Here is a 20384-nt window from a genome sequence, read left to right on the forward strand (position 1 = left end):
ATCACATTTTAACAGTGGAATTGGAGAAGAGAAAATTATCTGCTGGATGGAGACATCAAGTATCATGTCATCGAATGGACGAAGACAAAAGTTTCAGTAGTGAAAATTCGTGAGAAAAAGGTGACTAGGAAGCACTCGAGATGGTCAGTTGTATAACATATAATACGGGCAATAAAAATCAATTTAAGGTGAAAGATTTGCGAAAGACTTAATCAGGATAAGTATTTGAGAAAAGGAAAATTGCGAATGATATTTGTGCGCATAAAAACTTTAATTTGCATGTTTGTTCATCCTTCACGTTCCCAGGGATTTCCATTTCCATTCTCCCAGTCTACTTTCATCGAGCTTTTCTCCGTTCTTCTCTTTTGAGGGATATTTCTCATGTTGACTTCTCAACCCTACGCGTGCTCATCGTCTTTTATTCTTGTACCCTGACTCCTCTATGAGGTAGTCTACTGTTTTCTTGGTTTTTTAAGTTATTTCCGGCTTCATCGAGATGACTCCCGAATGTGTGACACGTCCGCTTACACTTTTAAACCTATGAGAAGGGCATCTTTTCCAATAGTCTATGCAACTTGTGCCAAAAACAGAAAAACGGTTCAGAAAAGTCCAACCAAGAAACTTTCAATTCTGTGTCGACATTAAAACAATATACTACCTTGATCAAAAAGTTCCCGGAATAACCACCGTGTGCCGCTCCCATCGTTCCGATTTGAGTTCTGTTTTTTTTGTTAAATTGGTACATCTGTTGTTGATATTCCCTTTAAATCTTAGTGTCATAACTTGACATTTGCAAAAGTTACGTAGCCAAGAGTACATCTATCTCTGTGTGTGTTGGCGATTTTTTACAATTTCAGAAATGGATTTAAATTTGCAACAACGAACTTGTATTAAATTTTGCGTAAAAAACGGATTTAGTGGCGCACGGACGTTGGAAATGTTGGAAAAGTGTTTCGGCAACGATTCTCTAAAAAAAAAACGGTCGTTTACCAGTGGCACGAGCGGTTCAGAAGTGGTCGTGAGTCAATCGAAGATGATGAACGCAGTGGCAGACCATCGACATCGAAAGTCGGTGAAAAAATTGATAAAGTAAAAGAAATGTTGGTCAATAACCGCAAATTAACCATCAGAGAAATAGCGGAGGACTTGAACATTGCCTATGGATCCGCCCAAGACATTGTGGGTTTCCGTCGTGTAGCAGCAAAGTTGGTGCCGAAAGACCTCAATTTCATGCAAAAAAGAGACCGTGTTGACGTCGCAAAAGACATGATTTGCGAGGCTGAATCCGATCCCACATTCATCAAAAGGATCATTACTGGAGACGAGACGTGGGTTTATGAGTACGACACGCAATCCAGACATCAGGCAAGTGAATGGCGTTCACCAAATGAGCCGAGACCAAAAAAACCACGTCGTTTTCAGTCAAAAAAGAAGGCAATGCTGACGGTTTTCATGGATTACAACGGTGTAGTGCATCATGAATTTTTGCCAGAAGGCCAGACAGTAAACAAAGAGTATTATTTGGGCGTTATGAGACGTTTGCGTGAAGCAATTCGCCGAAAGAGACCAGAAATGTGGGCAGAAAACTCGTGGATTTGCACCATGATAACGCACCGTCGCACAGTGCTATCATTATTCGTAATTTTTTGACGAAAAATGCAACAAATACCATCCAACAGCCACCGAATTCACCTGATTTGGCTCCCTGTGACTTCTTTCTGTTCAATCGAGTTAAAAAACCATTACGGGGAACGCGTTTTAGCAGCCGAGAGGAAGTAATGGAAAAATCGCACGAAGCACTGATGGACATACCGAAAACCGAATATAAAAAATGTTTCGAGGATTGGATCAAGCGCTGGCATAAGTGTGTTGCAGTCGATGGGGATTACTTTGAAGGGGACAATATAGATTTAGATGAATAAACTTGTATTTTTAATTTTCTGAATAAATTCCGGGAAATTTTTGATCAAGGTAGTATACTAGTATGCACACCTCAAATTGCTGATGGCGTTTCACTTTTCGAAAGTGTAGTTTACTACACTAAGTATCGAACAAAAATGGTACATCACCTCCCACTTCGTTACAAATGTATCTTTATTTAGTTGAATACGCGTCATCTTCCAAGCTTGCGACGTATTGCGCTAAATATGTCATCATTTTTTATGTTTTACAAAAAAATATTTTGGTATCCCAATATTGACTTCAATAAGGAATACACTCATTTGATTGAGTCAAAAAATGCGAGAACACTCACATTTTTTGAAAGCATTTATAATTAAGATGCCAACTTTTTCTTCGTCCGTACGCACCATACAAATTTACTAAAAACACCAATTACAGCGAGTAAATAATGTTAATCATTATTGTATCTCGGATGATTCTGTACTTTGCATTTTCATCTATCCTTTCAAACAACTTTCTCATTTTTCATGCTTCTTTCCTTTTGACTCGTTTATCAAAGTATTAGCACGCGAAAATCAAGAAGAATTAGAGGGCTCAAAGTTGCCTTCACAATACTCATTACAATTTTAGTTTTCCCCAGACACTTATACGATAAGGGGAAGAGTTGCTGACCTTTCAAATCTCTTTTACATGGAGTAACTCCACAGGCGTCTGCTTCGTTCTTGGCATTAAGGACGAAGGTCAGCCTTTTATGGTTCCAAATTTATTCCTCAGGTAGGTCCATCTCCCTTAAAGCTGTAGAAAAAAATTCACGGAAATGTTAGGTGCGTTCAAGTTCTATGGTCTCCTATTTGTTAAATGACAAATTATTTCGCCGGAAAGTTTAAACTTGTTACTTAACAAACTAATCTCCCTAGTGACGGGCACATTTCACGACGTCGACGCCATAACTCCATGGCCATCGAGATGGCTTCTCTGAAGGTCCCTTTTTTCCTAACTAGAAAATTGCTGATGATCCGTGGCCGAGGCTTCTTGGGCTCGTTGTCATACGACCTTCGGCCTTCTTAGAACTTTCGCACCCAACAACGCACATTTTTCACATCCGTAACATCTCTTGCCTCATTCGATTGACGATGAATTTCGAAGGGTGTTATACCATTCCAGTGGAGAAAACGCTGCTCCTGTACACTACACAACCCCAATTTAAGCATTCTAAGCACTAGTGGCAGCTACGAACCCTATTGTCTGCACGGTGCAGCCATCTATGTCCGGGGCTCATAAAGAGTGAATGTGTATTTGAAGCTCAAACACACCTTTACTTCTACCTACTGTCCTGGGAAAAAATTAGATGACTTGAGCGCATCTCGTACGTGCAGTCAATAACAAAATGCTCACAGAAATAATGTGTGCATTACTGAAAAAAGTTTACTGGCACCCACAATATTGAAAAGACATTGTAATTTTTTCATTATCCTTCATCAATTTTCTTGGCAATTAGGCATCACATACGGAAATATAATTAACATGAATAATATGTGAATAATTATTTCCATATCTCAATTCGTTGAGCAAATAATCTAGCCATAGTACTCGAGTATCACAGTAAACAATGATAAAAAACAATTGGTAGTCCATACGCTAAGGAATAAACTCACAGTAGTTAAGAGAATGAGAAAGAGAGGGAGAAAAATCAGCGGACCAGTTCACATCCTCAGGGCTACAGCAGAGTTTTAAGAACAAACTGAAAATGTCGGGGCTAATTTTTGAAATAGTGATTCAAAAACGCATGCATTGAGCTGTATACACCATATTGAGCTGTCACCATAAGTATAACTCGGCGATCGATATAGGGGGCCAATGAAGCGGAATCGAGGATGGGTAAGGTAAAAATAGAGACAAGACTGGGTTTGGAAACATACGATAGGGATTTAACTCATTATCAACACTGTTTACCCATGGAGGTCAGTTCTCCCTAGTGACTCATGTGCTTGCACTTTCAAATGCTGAGCAGTACACTCATAGTATAATGGAGGGGGAGGAAGAGAAATCAATGGAGAAAAGACTACAATATTATGGATAAGCGCTCTGTTGAGAAAGAGAGAGAGATCAACGGGGTTACCCTCGTATTCGAGAGCTAAAGCTCTTGAATTATTCAAATACTGAAAATTCGCCAATAGAATTACGCGAAGCCGTGCCCTAGTGGTAACAAGCTCAACTTAGAATATTATTATTATATAAACCTCGCTGCAATTAGGCAATTGTCCTGGTGGCAACAATCAAGTCTGGTCAACGGTCACTCTCACAATGCACATACATACATACAAAAGAAGAATAGATATGAGACAAAATGCTCTTATATACAATGACACTTAAAGATTTCCAACCGCATCTTTACCATCACACAAGGGCTGGGTTGACACCATACCTACAACGCTCCGTCCATTGCCACACTCCCCCCATAATCACGTACTCTTGAATTTCAAACACTTTTCAAATAGCAATATGAGAGTTGCTGATCGAGATCACTGCCTTCCGAATTTTTTGTCCAGTTTAAAAAAAAATAAATTTCCCTCTCGCTAACGCAGTTAATACGGTCGACTTCGTTCCTAAGGGACACTTGGTGTGTAATCACCCCCTACCATACACCCTAGCGGTCGGATTGCATCCATCGGGAACTTGAATTTCTCTAGCTTAGATGGCTGGTACTAAGGCGGTTGGGCTCAACATACGAGAATCTTACAACCCACCGTGGTGTGTGCAGCAAGGGTGATACAACTCTAGGCCTACAACATCAAAAACTCATTCCTTCATACTAATACTTCCCCATACCTTCGTTTCTTGCTAAACACTCACCCTAAAATAGGTCCGATATATGTGCCATGACTAGTATGCGGACTTTCTCGCCAAATGATAGGTCCCAATTTCCACGGGTTTTTGAATTTTCCTTAAGCGCCATGCAGGGAGTATTGAAAATACGATGCACATCCCTTGGAACGTGCTGCTCTTTAAGAGTGCTCCAATGGGTGCATTCTTAAAGAGAGTACTTGGATGCGTACGCTGGGATTCTTTCAACCCGTCTCCCTCATCCAGATTGCTTCTTTAGTCGATAATTCGTGAAAATTACCTCAATAGTTACTCCTCTCACAATGACCATTACTAAAACCACACAAGCGTGTGCCGCGTCACATCCCAATGAAGTCACTGATGAAATCTAAATGGCAAGGCTTCAAGTAGCTAGAACCCTTCACATGAAAGTCATGGCCTCGGCCTTCGGATCACCCGATGTCAACTCCAGGTTCCCTAGTGCAACCATGCATTAATGGTTGGGATGGATTCCAGTCTGCTCCCGAATCAATTCTGTGATAAAACTTTCTCGTACGCCATAAGATTGTTATCTCTCAAGCAGACAAATTAACAAAAGTTCTCCACCTGATTCCCGTTAATGATGCAATATTATTATGATATGTTAGAATGGATGAAAGTAGGGGAAAAGACCAATTATCAAGCTCTTGTCGTTTTGTCCCTACCTCTTCACATTGCTTGAAGGGCGTCACGATAGTAAGCCAAATTTTGATAGATTCTCCTGACTTAAAATTTGAAACAGGATTTTTCTACGCGTCAAGAGAGTTTAATTTTTTTTTCACTGTCACTCGTTTCGACGAAATGTCATGACGCGTTTGACAATCGCATTTCTTTTGTTTACAAGTGCTCGACGTCAATGTTCTCCTTACGTGGCGAGACAAGAACCAAGGCCAATTGTCTGTTCCCCTCCCACACGCATTTTTTACTCGAATATCCGAGCTGGGAGGCTTTAAAGAAAAGATGAGTCAATGGTTCCGATCTTCCGAGAGGAAACTCAATGACGTCTTGGCGGTGGCAAAGTGCCGATATCACGCGATATTTTTTGTTACGAAAGCGTCGAAAACTTGCAATCATCCGATCGCCTTAGCACGCTTATCCAAGAGCAAAGAATGAAAGTGCTAGGCAATTACTGATTGGTCGTCTCTTAAGGTGCGCCAGCGGTAAAAGAATTCTCGTACGCAATAATGCACGCAGCCTCAAAAGCGACATGAAACCATGTTAACCAGATGGGCATTCGTGTTCTGACATCAGGTTAGAATCCTGTAAAACCACTACCTACTTTCCATACGTATACAGTTGAATGTTGCATATCATGTAGGTTGATGATACATGTGTTTGCATGCGTGCAAGTTGGAAGGTCCTTCGCATAAATATATACACCTCTGTGGGTGTGGGTTTGGATGAATTTGTTGGCATTGCATGTTGCTTTATTCTCTTTTATGGGTGGTGACTTAGCACCCCTGCCACATGCCCCTGCGGCGGCTTGCGGAGCATTGTCTAGATGTAGATATATAGAGGTCGTGGTGTCTCCGCACCAGTTAATTTCAAAACAATTAAATGTTATAAAAAAACAAAGATTTAATGAACGACTGAAACGTAGATTAATATTGTTAAACATGCTTCATATCCAATAACGTACCCTTAATCCCATCGCTATATATAAAATACCCCACAAGCCGACGCAAGGGCGTGTGGCGGGAAGCGTTGTTCTTATATGTATGAATATTCACTTAATGAAAAATATATATTTAACTGAAACAAGCACATGTATACTTACACACGCATACATGCTTCTACATCATAGAAGAATGATTGTTTTCCAGTTAAGCTTTCAATTTCGAATTTTGAATTAAGAAAGTAGCAGTGCTTACGTTTGATTATAATATCGTATGATTTTTTATCGTGCTATAGGGAAGATCGAGTAACTGAACCTATCAGTGCTTGTGTCTATTTATCTAATTTAGCCTGTTAGTTCCATCTGCCAACGTAATGTGGGGCCATAATATTTCCCTCGGTGCAGCTAGTTTACTTGCTCTAAGCCTCTCTAACAGACTTAAACAGACTCAGCCTTATCCTAACTCTCTTCGTGGATCAAGGGTCTCCCGTCATAATTCTCTCAACATACCCGTCACGTTTACTCCCTTCTTGTACGACGCTCCCTCGTGGAAATGGTTAATAAACCAGGCGGGCTTTCTCTGAAGTATTGTCAATTCCTTAGTCATAATTTTCACCCATGTGTTCCAAATAATTACCTCATTAGGAATTATTATAAAACGTATTGCAGGCGAGCTGTAGGTAATGATTTTTATTCCATATGAGTTACAACATATGATTACGGTTATAAATCTGGTTACCCAGTCCAAAGAATTATCTACCGGATGACTTCGATGTAACCTATAATTGCAGGGGTGCAATGGTGAATCTTCATTACGCGCGCATGTTACGTTAGTCGCGCGTTGGCTAAACGATATTCTATGTAGTTATTCATATTTCAACACACGATTTAAGGCATTACGCGATTCCTGGACAAGAGTCAATGGGATTTATTGGTAAGATCCATGATAGCAAACTGCGCGACAGAAGAAAATTGCACTATGGATACCGCTAATTCTAAAAAAATTGCTCTTTCGAGAAATCGAGAAAATATTCACAACGCACAATCGTCGTATCTATAAATGAAATGGAAAACGAACTTCTTATTGTTACTCTTCATATTTCGCAACGAAATAACCTACGATATCCTTGTCCTAGCGCGTCTACATCTAACGTCACTAGCGTTAGGTCGCTATATAAATAGTCGCAAATATGCTAAAATGACAGCGTTTGGGTAACGATTGCAGTAACGCTCCAAAATAGTCATGATCGATGATGGATCGCTCTTGAAGTATGCGATATCGCTATTTTGTAATGAGTGACGGATATTCTTACGTTGTCCTCTGTCCTTTTCGCGGACTAAAACTCGAAATAATACAATTTCTAGCGCTACCTCGAAGCAAATGGAGTTGGGTCACAATATATCTACATTACAACAAACTGTGTCACCGAGGAAAATCACATTCTGAGAAGAAAAGATCTGTAATCCCACCACGGGTCCTTTATCGTCCGAGAGAATTATTGCACGATAAGGTTTTGAATGTGTCATTAACACCTTCCTAAAAGAGGCCTGCTTCAAATACGAATCAGGGGTCAGCCTACCTCTTAGCAATATGATGACGGCAGTTTTACGCTATTTTTTTTACGAAGAACGGCTCCTTGGACCATTTTTCTTACGGAATCCTGTGTGTGTTTCTGTGGGCAATTTAGCATGGAAATTTTTATGTTTTATTTACACCAATGCCACCTTACGCTGGTAGAAAACTTCAAGAGTTAATAATGCATTCTTACCAATCCTGTCAATTATAATTTGTCATTAAAGTTTGTACCTTGAGAGATTAAAAATTTTAGACACTGTAATCATGATATTGCAAACATTTTCATGACTAAATATCCTTTGCTTTAACACAGAAAGCTAATGAAATGCTTATATATAGATTGAAACTATGAAAAATTGAAAATGGAATAACTCTTTAGCACTTTGTTGACACTTGTGTACTTTTCCGAGCGCTTTCCGCAAAAATTGTTTGCGTTGAGAACATATTTGAAGATATAACATAACCATTTGGAGATAACTGACCAATTTTTCCCTTATGTGCTCTTATAAGGGGGAATATCATAGCTGATGTAGCTTTAATTGTTTACTTGAGTGGAGTACGAAGGTCTGAGACGCGTCACAAGTGAGACTTCGACAGAGGACTGGATAACCTTTTTCGTAATGTGTCGTTTCCTCGCAGAGCACCCAGCTATTCATAGATACCAGATTCAATGCACTGAAAAATAGAGGAACAAACCACCTCCTTGCGGCTGAATAGGTGGAGTATTTTCAGCACACGCTGCCCTTAGCATCTACCTTCACGTCCTCATTGTAAAATAAGATTGTCTCATTTTCATTTGTTAGTCTGGGAAATTACGAATTCTGGGTGTTCCATTGTACGACGTGGTGAAGGCACTCACTCACTCATTCGCATTCACTTTTGCGTGATAATTCGTGTTAATATTATAATAGGTGAGAGTTCTTATATTCTTTAGTAGAATATATTTCATTACTGTCACGGACAGAGTTATCGTTCGAAAATGAGAAATCTAATATTTTTTTGCCGTTTCCGGGAAAATAAATCTATCAAATTTAGCTGCTGTAAATTTCGTTTCTTCCTGATTTCTTGGAGGGCTTTTTCAATTACATCCTATTCACGCAATATTTGACTCAATGACCAATTTAAATCTTTCCCGCAGCAAGGAAATTCATTTAGATTTGACGTCATCCAAAAATTTCAAAACTGTTTAGTTGATTCGGCATACAATGCATAGCTGCACAACTACATACCAAAGGAAACGATTCCCATTGGCGTGTTTGATTCTTAAGTTTCTTTAAACTGAAACTGACAATAATAACAGTTTTTGCACGGCTAACTCTCGATTTCAGCTACATTTTGTTCATTTAAATTATCGCTTTTTGTATTTTGTTTCGCAAAGGCAGAGCGTTATAATAGATATCCGATGGGCAGCAGGCTAATGAAAAATCTGCATTTAGATCCATGCATAGCACACAACCATATAAAGAAAAATCAATACCAGTATAGGTTCTGTTTCACAAATATTACGATTGATAATAAAAGAAGTATGGCTAACAGTGAAGTAGGCAAGCATTCAAATGGAAGAAGGAATACACTTACTGGTAATAATCACTGCGACAAGAATCATCCTCAGATTCATTTTCGTAATCTTGGACGTCGGAACCGGAACCGTCAATCCCATCGCCCGTTGGAGCAGACGGGTGTTGTCCTTGGGCCACGATTACCAGATCACCTCTTCCACATTCTTCCAACTCCCGTAAAACATCAAGGACCTCCTCCGAGGTAAGGAATCAAATTTGGCCAGCGAATTGGTAACGTTTAGAGTTCTGTGCCTGGCTGACAACTAAAGTGGATTCACACCAGAGATCTAAAAACGAAAATAAAATCCCGTAGACACTTTCCCAACTACAGGCTAGGGACAGAAAGAAATAAGGCAGCCCAAATACATGTAAAAGGGTTGGAAAAATACTTCCGAAGTGACACTAATAGCAGTACGAGAGGAAATCCCCTGGCCACTCCCTACACAGGTAAGACAGGGACTCGGATACACCTCTTCAACCAACTTTTCCCCTCAAGCTTCTCTTTCTTCTTTTTCTAGAGGAGGGAATACTCATTTCCAAAGGGATGAGAGAGGAGATTAGGACTGAATTTGGAAACATTTTAACGGTTTGATTCGCTAAATTTGATCATATTCTCTTCTCTCTTTCCTTGGGAAATGGTTACGCCTATTCTACTTTCCGTTTCCAACAACACTGCAGGCGAACCTACACGTTCGTGTACCGATGTACAATACTGCCTCAGGTCACAATTTTTCGTAATCCGGGCAGAGGTTTGGTGCTCCAAAAATGTATTCCATAACTGAGAATGAGGTATTCGCGTACTAAGGGTTGACCGCAAAATCTGGGTACAAGATGCAAGTCGCATGGATGCATAAATATAAGCACATGCATTGCTGTGCGTGTTTATTTTGACTTGAGAAAAAATATACGATATAAAAATAGCATCCATTAAAAAATTAGGAGAATAAGGGAATTAAATTGATAACAGATACGGAGCGTGAACAAGGTTTATTGGTTAAATGACCCTATACCGTAATTCAAGGAACAATCTCTTGCAAAACAATAGCAGGCATATAAATATAAAAACGTAATATTTGTTTGATTTTGTTTAATTTCTAATGAAAATGAGCAAAATGTAAAAGTTTCAATAAATTCTAAATGTTGACGCCAAGGCCGTTGACAACATCTTGTCCGAAGATGCTGACAGTAAAGCAAGTGAAAACTTCGTCCAAACAAAAGATTTAATGTGGGAGCAACTCGGAAAATTTGGTGTCATCAATATGTTTCTAGGAAAGCTTCCATTAACAAGTCAAATTGATTTACATGAAGCAATTGTCAATTGAACTCAAATAATGATCAAATTAGACCAACCGACCTTCTAGTACTAAAATTTACGCATGTCAATGAATATGCACTATGCATTTCAAATTTATATTAAGCTCCCAGAAACTTTCAAATACTTTGATCTATGACAAATGTGACGGGAGTATCTGTCTCTCCATCATTTTTGAATCCGTTGGCGGTTCTAAATGTTCGTCCTGTGATTAATCCCCAACCTCAATCGGCTAACCATTTATATAAACCTCTAAGTTAATTGTAATATCTTTTTGCACATCTCATTTCAATATACATTCATCTCAATAATGTAGCGAGGAGCTCTTCTAGTCAGATTTATGGGTGAGAAATTGTTAGTTACCCAGTCAGTCAAACGGTTTCGATCATTACTTACATCGCATCACAGATTCGCATTGTAGAATTAGTGTGATAAGTAAAGGATGAAAATGACTCATAAAAAAGGGAACGCAATGAAATTCTTAAGAAATAGGAAGTTTGAGATAATCATCAAAGTCCAGGGACACAAACTATTACAGGAAAATTAGATCACGTATTTGGGAAGCGTTTTTTGGATGAGTGTGGGCAGATTTGGTGAGGGCATTAAAAGAAGAATTGCGTTAAGGAAACAAGAATTTACCAAGAGGCGGGAGTTGATGACAGGCACGTCAGGTGAAAATGTAAAGAAAATACCAGTGCAAACTTTAATATAAAGCGCAGTTTTGTAAGGCTCAGAAACTTGGCCGTAGAGGTAGGAGCGTGAGCGGAGATCGAAGGTCTTTGAGATGTGAATAAAGAGAATGGAAAAATAAAATTGACGGAGAGAAAAACTAAACGACGGAATTTTAGGCATGATAGGGGAAGAGAAACGGCTGCTGGGAGAAAATTCGAAGAAAACAATGTACGTGGACGCAAAAAATACCGGCATGAGAGGAAATGGGATGCTGAAGAACGGAACATTCGGGAGAAAGCTGGGAAAACGAGGTAGAAGGACGAAAAGAACAGGCTTTTCAGAAGAAATTAAGTTGGTAGAAAGTAATCAGAACTAAAGAATGAGTTACTTTACTGTGTACTATGGGGTTTAAAGATATTTTGTGTCGTGTTAGCTAGGGCTTTGCGCAACCTAAAAGTGCACTCGCAAGTATGTGCTCGAAAATGTTCGCCTAGAATGTTTTCCATATTCCTCTTCCCAACCACCAGACCTAAGATAAGAGTGTGAAGCTATTATGATTATTCTCCAGTCGAAGAAAACGGAAGAAATATGCCTAGCTGTTACTATCCTGACTCAACAAGTTTTCTATCGGTGACACATCGGCGCCTCCACGTCTTGAGATAAGGAGAACTTCCACACGTGCCAAGCGAAAGGGCTGTATGCTAAGCAACTGAAGAGCTAGGTTGTGTGCTGCATTGGTGATGGCACCTTCTAAGCGCTAAATATTATTCTAAGGGCGGTTTATAGACATAGAAAATAACTCGCTCCTTAAGGTTATCCTAGAAGATTGTCTATTTCCAAACTATGCGCATTTTTTTCCATTTCGATGGATTAAAGAAATAATATATTGTACTTCAGATAGCTATTAGATAAATATTTTCTAAGTATATGATTGGCGCGTGAATATGTTCGTAGCGGAGAATTATATGAAAATAATTTATTCCGCGGCTCTACGGTTCCAAATTACACGGCAAATAATAATTTCAACGTGAAAACAACTGCGAATGGAAAACTACCAATGGAGAAGGTTACATGGGTAAAATTAGGTCCATTGATAAAACGGATGGATTAAGAACGGCGGCAAAAGGATCGAAGGAAGTGAATTAGCCGACGAAACATGGCAAATTACTGCAGGTGAGATTTTTCCATTGCGAACGTCATGGCCATGAAAATAATCTCATGAAAGTTGAGTGGGCGTGCTTAAGGTCAAATTTTGACTCGAGAGAAACAGAGGAGTTACCTTGAATGCTTTCGCTTCTTGTGGGAGTGGGAAGTGCTTGGGAATTTGTAATACAATGTGTATTGAAAAATACAAGTAAAATATTGGTTTATATTCGAAAATACATACCTATCTTAATGAAGTCATCCCAGTATTCAATGAATTCTAGCTGAATGTACATGATACAATATAATCATATCATAAATATGTATTATTTGGCTTATCTTTTATCCTAAAACCCTAAATGGACATGTTATAATATGGGGTATAATATGGGGCATGGGGTACGAGTATAGACTTGTGATGGTTTTTCATTGGGCTTGAATGAAAGGGAAAAGATTTGAACCGGTACATTATTTCATGAGAAATTACTCTTAAATATACCAACTTAACAAATTTGATTGTTATTTCATTTTAAGAGGACTTGATATCTCTTTCGTCAATTTTAAAATAGATTCGAATGTGAGCATTTAGTGAGTGTTGACCAAAGCTTTTGGCTGGCCTTGAAAATATCTTACCGATTTACAATTGAAACGACAGCGGAAACATAGAAGATAAGAGTTATGCCCCCACTCTGAATACCTTATATATCACCATGAGTGTGAACTCATTAAATACCAAAAGCATTTAGCCGGATCTTAGTTATTTTGCAGAAAGGTGTTATCATCAACTAATCCCCGAGAGTTATGGAGAGGTATCACATTCAGGGTGGAGGATCGGAGGAATATGGCTTGTCTTGTCGATACCCTGGTTACCAACATGACATAGGAATTTCAAAAATTCTGGAAGCAAGTGGAAATAAAAGGTTTTTGAAGAAGACTAACGAACTCTCGCCAGGTCGAGTCTGAAACCTATGAGAGAAGTGCTCAATGTAGGATGCAGAAAAATGAAGACGCAAATTGATGATAAATGCAGTTATATGAAAAGTTAATCATGACAAATTTTCCCAGAGGCTATTATTGAAATTATTTTTCACGGGCATGGCGTTCGATTTCTCTTATAATTCTCAGTTTCACCTCACTTAATAGGAAACATTACCGAGCAATGGAAATTTTATAGCGCCATGAAGTCAATTTCATATTGAGGGCTTACGCAACAATCAGTGAATCCCATTTTTATCAGTTACTTTCATTTTCTCCGGTGGTAAACTTGCTCGTTCTTCTGCTTCGTATTACAGATGAAATCTCTTGCGAATTGGCAGGATGTCTCTGTAGCAGTGATGTTGAAAATGTATTATTACCCCCATCGTACTACGGTAGGAGAGATCATGTCAATAAAATTAGAAAGATTAGGTGTAGAACAGACAGATTTAAGATGACATTTTTTCCACGAACGATAACGGATCAGAATAACATTGTTCGACCGCGGTAGGCTCATATTCGGATTAAAATTAGGCTGGTATGTATTCATCCCCTGCCACACACCCTAGCGGTGGTTTGCAGGATACTAAAATATCTAAGTCATTTTTGTACTACTCCAAATTTGCTAGTCATTGTGTGATGATTTGTGTTCCATAATAGCAGCAATTCGCGCATATTTTCTATTTATTTTATTCAATTACGTAATCTATTTTCCAGTAATGAGATTGATGAATGACTTTCTGCAAACTACCGCTTGGTACATTGGTTTGGTTCTACTCCTCATGCCAGGGTATCCATATCTTAGGTGAGATTGAAACCACATATTTTTTTATTTTTATTACATAATAATCATGCACTGGATAAAGCTGAAGATCACACTTAAATAATTTATAACTATTGAGTTATTATTGTGGTTACGTTCCATCGGAATAGGAAATTACACAGTAAATCGACATCTTAACCTAAGATTGAACTTGGCTCTTTCATTATGTTACGAGTTGGACTATAACCATCCCCTATTAGACAACATAGCGATAGCATTTACGGTCCTTTGTTAATATAGAGGTATGATTTTCCGATTTCATATTAACACTGTACATTCTTATATATTTTTCTTACAAAATCATAAGTATTTCCTCCAAAAACAAATACCAGGTAAAGTTCCCCACATCAAGGAATACTAAGTTAGTAATGAAGTCTGTTAGAATGACTCTTGGCCTCAACATTTTCGATTTCGTAATCGTATGTATAAATCGGAGTAACTGCGATGGAATCTCATTCTACTTTGGTAAGATATCGGTTCCAGCAGAGAAAATTGAGCAACTGAGTTAACAGAAGGTCGATTGGATTCCAATTTTCGAAGATAAATCCCGATTCTAAAGCGAAAATGTTTGGAATCGATTATTCGCTGACCAACCAATAAAGGTGTTTTTAAATTATTCTATTCTCAACATCAGAATCAAATCACTATTCTATATCGATACCATCAATTCTAACACAAAAGTAGCATTTCGTTAGGAGAAAAGAAAGAATGATAGGTCAGTTTTAAACGGTGAAAGAGTTGAAAAAGTGGATGATTTTGTATTTTTTGATGTTTGCTAAAGGCAATAGGATGAAAAAGGAATAAAAAGGCGCGCGATATACTGCAGAGAGGTTATTGGGAGAAAGTGAATGTAAAAAATGTTATATGTAAAAAATTAATACGTTAATCAGTATAACTGACGGGGCATAAGAGAGTACTTCTCAATTTACTCTGTAGAAGTAAAAATTGGTATGCCTAGGATTAGGTATGTCTCTCGACTGAATGCGGTGGGTCGGGTATATGAAGAGAACTTGAGGTAGAAATAGATTTGGTGAAGAATTAGAGGATGACGAAAGAATGCTCATTGGATGCAACAGTGATAGAGACGTATGAAAGAAAGGTGCTGCTCTGATCAAGTAGACAGAATGGATGAGAGTGGAATTACTAAGCAGAAGTATGAGGGAACGGTGAATGGTTAGCAAGGAAAGGATATGTCCAAAAATCTCATTGTTGAATGTGGCGTAAGAGGGTCTGTAGATAAGGAATATTTACTCTCCGACAAAGACAAGCATAAATGAAGCAGTGTGATTGGGACATACGAAAGAAGCATGCAAAGAGAAGGCAGTTTGGAAGAAATTAGTAAATATTCAATAAATTTCCTGAAATAAGTTAAATTCAGATCTTTCGCGACTTTGCTCAATCCAAAAGGAAACGGAATCAAAGTTACACACACACACACACACACACACACACACACACACACACACACATATATATATATATATACGAGGGTCATCCGGAAAGTAGTACCCGTTCGTGCCGCATGAAGTGCTGACGACGCGAGTAGCCGCTGGACGAGGTCAGATGGCTTCAGTGGCTTGTCTGCCTTCTCTGAGCCAAGTTGCGTGACGCTAGCATTGTCTGTGTTGTTTCTGTGATTGTTTACAATGTTTAAAAAAATTGAGAACGCCGCCAGTTGTGAAGTGAGGGCAGTGATTAAATTCCTCAATGCAAGAAACGTTCGCCCATGTGATATTCATCGCCAATTAAAGGAGGTGTATGGAGACAATGTAATGGACGAGTCGTCTGTTCGGCGGTGGTGTCGCAACTTCAACATGGGGAGGGGGAACACACACGACGATGAGCGTTCGGGGAGACCGTCTGTCATTACAGACCAACTGGTGAGCTCAGTTGACGAATTCGTGAGGAACGATCGGCGCGTCACAATTGATGACATCTGTGAGCATTTTCCCAATGTTTCTCGAACAATTGTTCATGAAATTGTTAAACACCATCTGCATTATGCAAAAATTTGTGCAAGATGGGTCCCTCGCGTATCTCAATGAGCTGGCGGCGAAGGACTATGCAGCAGGAATACAGAAACTTGTCACACGTTATGACAAATGCCTTAATTTGCTTGGAGATTATGTTGAGAAGTAGTTTAAAGTATCCTCTTTCAAATAAAATTTTTTATGTTTGTTAATATTTACTTTTGTGTCTTTATTTCACGAACGGGTACTACTTTCCGGATGACCCTCGTATATATATATATATATATATATATATATATATATATATATATATATATATATATATATATATATATATATATGCATGATACGCTTAATCAAATGACCAATTTCGAGGCCAAATGGCCTACGTTTTGATCAGCCAGTCTTGAATAACCCATTGGTTTTGCTGTCTGCTGGATGGGAAATGTGAACAATGGGGACTAGCAAGTGCGATGCTACACGTGCTAACAGCGTGAACATCCCAAACCAATAAATAGTTAATAACTGCAGACTAAGAATCACGCTTTTATCGTGACTAATAGTGAGGAGGATAACATTTTCAGGGAACTGCACCTGTTCCACTGGGTCGGAATCAGGTTAAACGAACTTGAAAACCCAAGTCGAAAGTGGAAGATAGAATTTCTATTCTGCCAGTTATGTAACAAGAGCTGAAAAGAATATCTCATCCAGAATAGTCCCGAAAACCAAGTAACATCCGATCATTCCACTCAGCCAATTAGTGTCGAACAACTACACTCTTCCCTTATCTTCGTTTCCAAGAATATTACCCCACGAGAAGGCACTACTTGGTGGAATTGCTTCACATTAAATTGCTTCGTAATTCTAGATATACCATTTTTATTCTTCGACCAACGTTAGTATCGTCGCGGTGTGAAATCATCCGTCGCAGAATGAAAATTGTGTTGTGGAATTTCAAAGTGAATCTTAATGTTAAGAGGAGGAATTTTCCAACTATAATCCATTGTCATGTTCTCGTAAATGAATCTAAATAATCAAAATATCATGTCTTCTTAGATATCATTTTATATTATTAAGGTTGTTCTCGATCGTTCTGACTGATACAACAATTTTTTTCTGGAGGTTGCAAATATTGGCGAAGGCAGCGGTGCTCTATTGAGGACCCAATTCCTTTTGGATGTTTCTCTCTTCCGAACCAATGATGTCACAATCTTTTATCCTGCTGAAACACACAACAGATTAATATGTCGTACGATGAACAATATACAGGTATCCTCCATATGTGCTGAAAATCTATGTCGAACATATTGGAGTCTACCCGTACCTTACAAACCAACATCTGACTGATGGCTGTGGTCGGAGACCGATACGTGGCGCGAACATGACCAAACATTTCTCTCAGACTCGAAATGACCGAAAGGTTCTCGCATTTTACTTTTAGTAGATGCTCACTATTGAATAGCCATAGGACTTGAAGGATGCAGTGAAATCCTACACTTACATCTTAACTTTCCAATAGAAATGGAAGACCCCAAATCTACCAGAATATTTTCACCCATTAAATTCATAATTAGAAAGTGAATGCTAATTAACTAATACTTAGACGATGTGTTCTAGAATATACGAGAATGAGTTGATTTTTATTATTTCACAGACATAGGAACACTTGTGTCGACTTTTTTGATGGAGATCATAGTGCTTATTTGTTGAAAATCTCATGGTTGACTCTCACTACTTTAATTGAACAGATATTTTACTCAAATTCTACAAATAATATCAATGCACAGTATTGGTAGTTTACTCCAGTTAGAAGATAAACGGTCTTGCGATTGGCGACAGGTGATAAAACGGCTTTGAAAGATTGATAAATATTGACGTATCGAATACTGCTGAAGTTGCCCTGAGTTCCGGTGCGGGAAGAAATCCCGTTCGAGATGGAAATGTTTTATACTGCCTCTGATGCATGTTCATCTGACGCGGAACAGGAGACTTACGAGGAATATTAATACAATCACGATAATGGAGAAATTAATCGCAGGCACGCAAATTCAAAATTACTTCTAAAAATGATATCCATCATGTCAATCGACCGTGAACGTATCCCTTTATAGGGCATTATCCCGGAAGGCGTTCCAAAAATATTTTTATTATAATTAATCTTCAAGTGATAGTGCCCGTTAGTTGAGTCAACGAGGGAAAAAATCTGTCACTCGAAAACACAGCGATAAATAAGCTATGGAAAAATCTTTCCCTGAAGCAGCGATCGTAATTTAACTGTTAAAAGTTCATAATTGATATTTCTCGGAGATGGATCGTTAGAAGACTAAAATAATGGAAAACAAAACACTATGGTGACTAATCATGGAGTTCATACTTATTTCTTAAAATCTAAATTGCCTCGCAGGTTCGGCGGTTTATTAATCACGCTCATGGACAGAAAATTGGATTTCCCCGCCTCATAATTGTTGTACATACGTAAGATTTCAGATAAGTGCATTTGAATGATAATTAAAACTCTGGAATACCAAATGAGAAAGAGCTAAGAAGACAGTGACTAATGAGGCAATGTACTAGGTTTTCAGAGGCTTGTGTAAAATGCATGTGGGACGAGACTAATCTATGTTAACAAATAATTAAGGGTACTACGCAGAGATTCTTTTACTGGAGACAGAACATGAACATCTTGAACAAAGGACTGGGGAAATATAACAATGCGAATCCCGAATTTCCTCGTGCATCCTAGAATTTTTATTGTCATCATTTGACAAAAAATGAATTAAATAAACACTCAATCGTTTTATTGTTGTCGAGGGTATAAAGCTACTTTGAGTTAGGAAATATGTCATCGGATACTCTTTATGTGTACAAAAAGCCTTTACATTTACATAATTACGTTGGAGTAGTTTAAAAGATGGGTTGGAACATAACAAATTGTACAACGATATTTGGGATACGAGGTGCTGGGCTGTTAAAGGCTGGCGCGAGTATTTTGGTCCTAGGTGGCCGCGGTGCCAATGTGACGATAGCAAGATACGAGTACACATGATTCGTTGTGAGATCGCCAGATGAACAAGGCGGTGATTGTCCTTCGGCGCGAGCTCTTTCATTTTTTTCCGAAGGGCATTGAATGGACAGGGCAACCGCGCCCATTCCTAACCCCAACATATTCAATACCCCTTCGGAACCTTTGTGATGCGGATGGCTGAGGAGTCTCAAGTGAGCGTCGAAAAAAAACCGGTATATGGTGAACGCCATTATATTCTCACCCATATCTGTTTCTCCCAAGCACAAATAGAACCCCTCGCAGATACGGCCAAATACCATCTCGGACTAACCATCTTCTCACACTGCCAGTCCCTTCCGCTCTTGTTCAACCCCCATTCCTCCCCATTCTCAACCTACCCCACCTTTAAACCCTCGAGAATACCCTGTCCCTCCCCAATAAGAACCATCCCTTTCTTCCTCCGACTCCTTCCTTGGCCCTCCTCACTTCCATAGAATCCACTGGCCGACATTCCTTCAGCGGCCTCCATCCCCCACACCACACCTCACTATAACAAGTGTAAAATACCGCTCCGGGGGAGGTCGGAAGAAATACAATTCCTCAGGAGTCACCCCACTGAAAGCCAGCCAATGAGAGAGATCGAGTAGTACCCAAAGTGGAGGAAGAGGGGAGGAAATGAGGCGGGGAGGGGGAAGGATGTGTGGCGACGGATCTTGGGCTGGGGAAGGGGTGTCAAGCCTTTGCGAAGGGGGTTAAGGGGTGGGGGAGAACGTGCGCGCGTAGGACGGGGGAAGTAGGGGGTGAGTTTTTTTTTTGGATGGGGTAAGATGGGAGGTGAGCCGTTGGACGGCGAGGCGGTGGAACGGGTTCTCGGGAGGACGAAGTAGTGTGTGCGTGTGAGACGGAAGATGTGAGAAGTAGGAGTGAGCATTGGGAAGGGGGGGGGAATGGAGAGAGAGAGGGAGAGCGAA

This window comes from Hetaerina americana, unplaced genomic scaffold, assembly GCF_022747635.1.
Source record: "Hetaerina americana unplaced genomic scaffold, ioHetAmer1.1.p SCAF_4, whole genome shotgun sequence".
In the NCBI taxonomy this organism is placed as follows: Eukaryota; Metazoa; Arthropoda; class Insecta; order Odonata; family Calopterygidae; genus Hetaerina; species Hetaerina americana.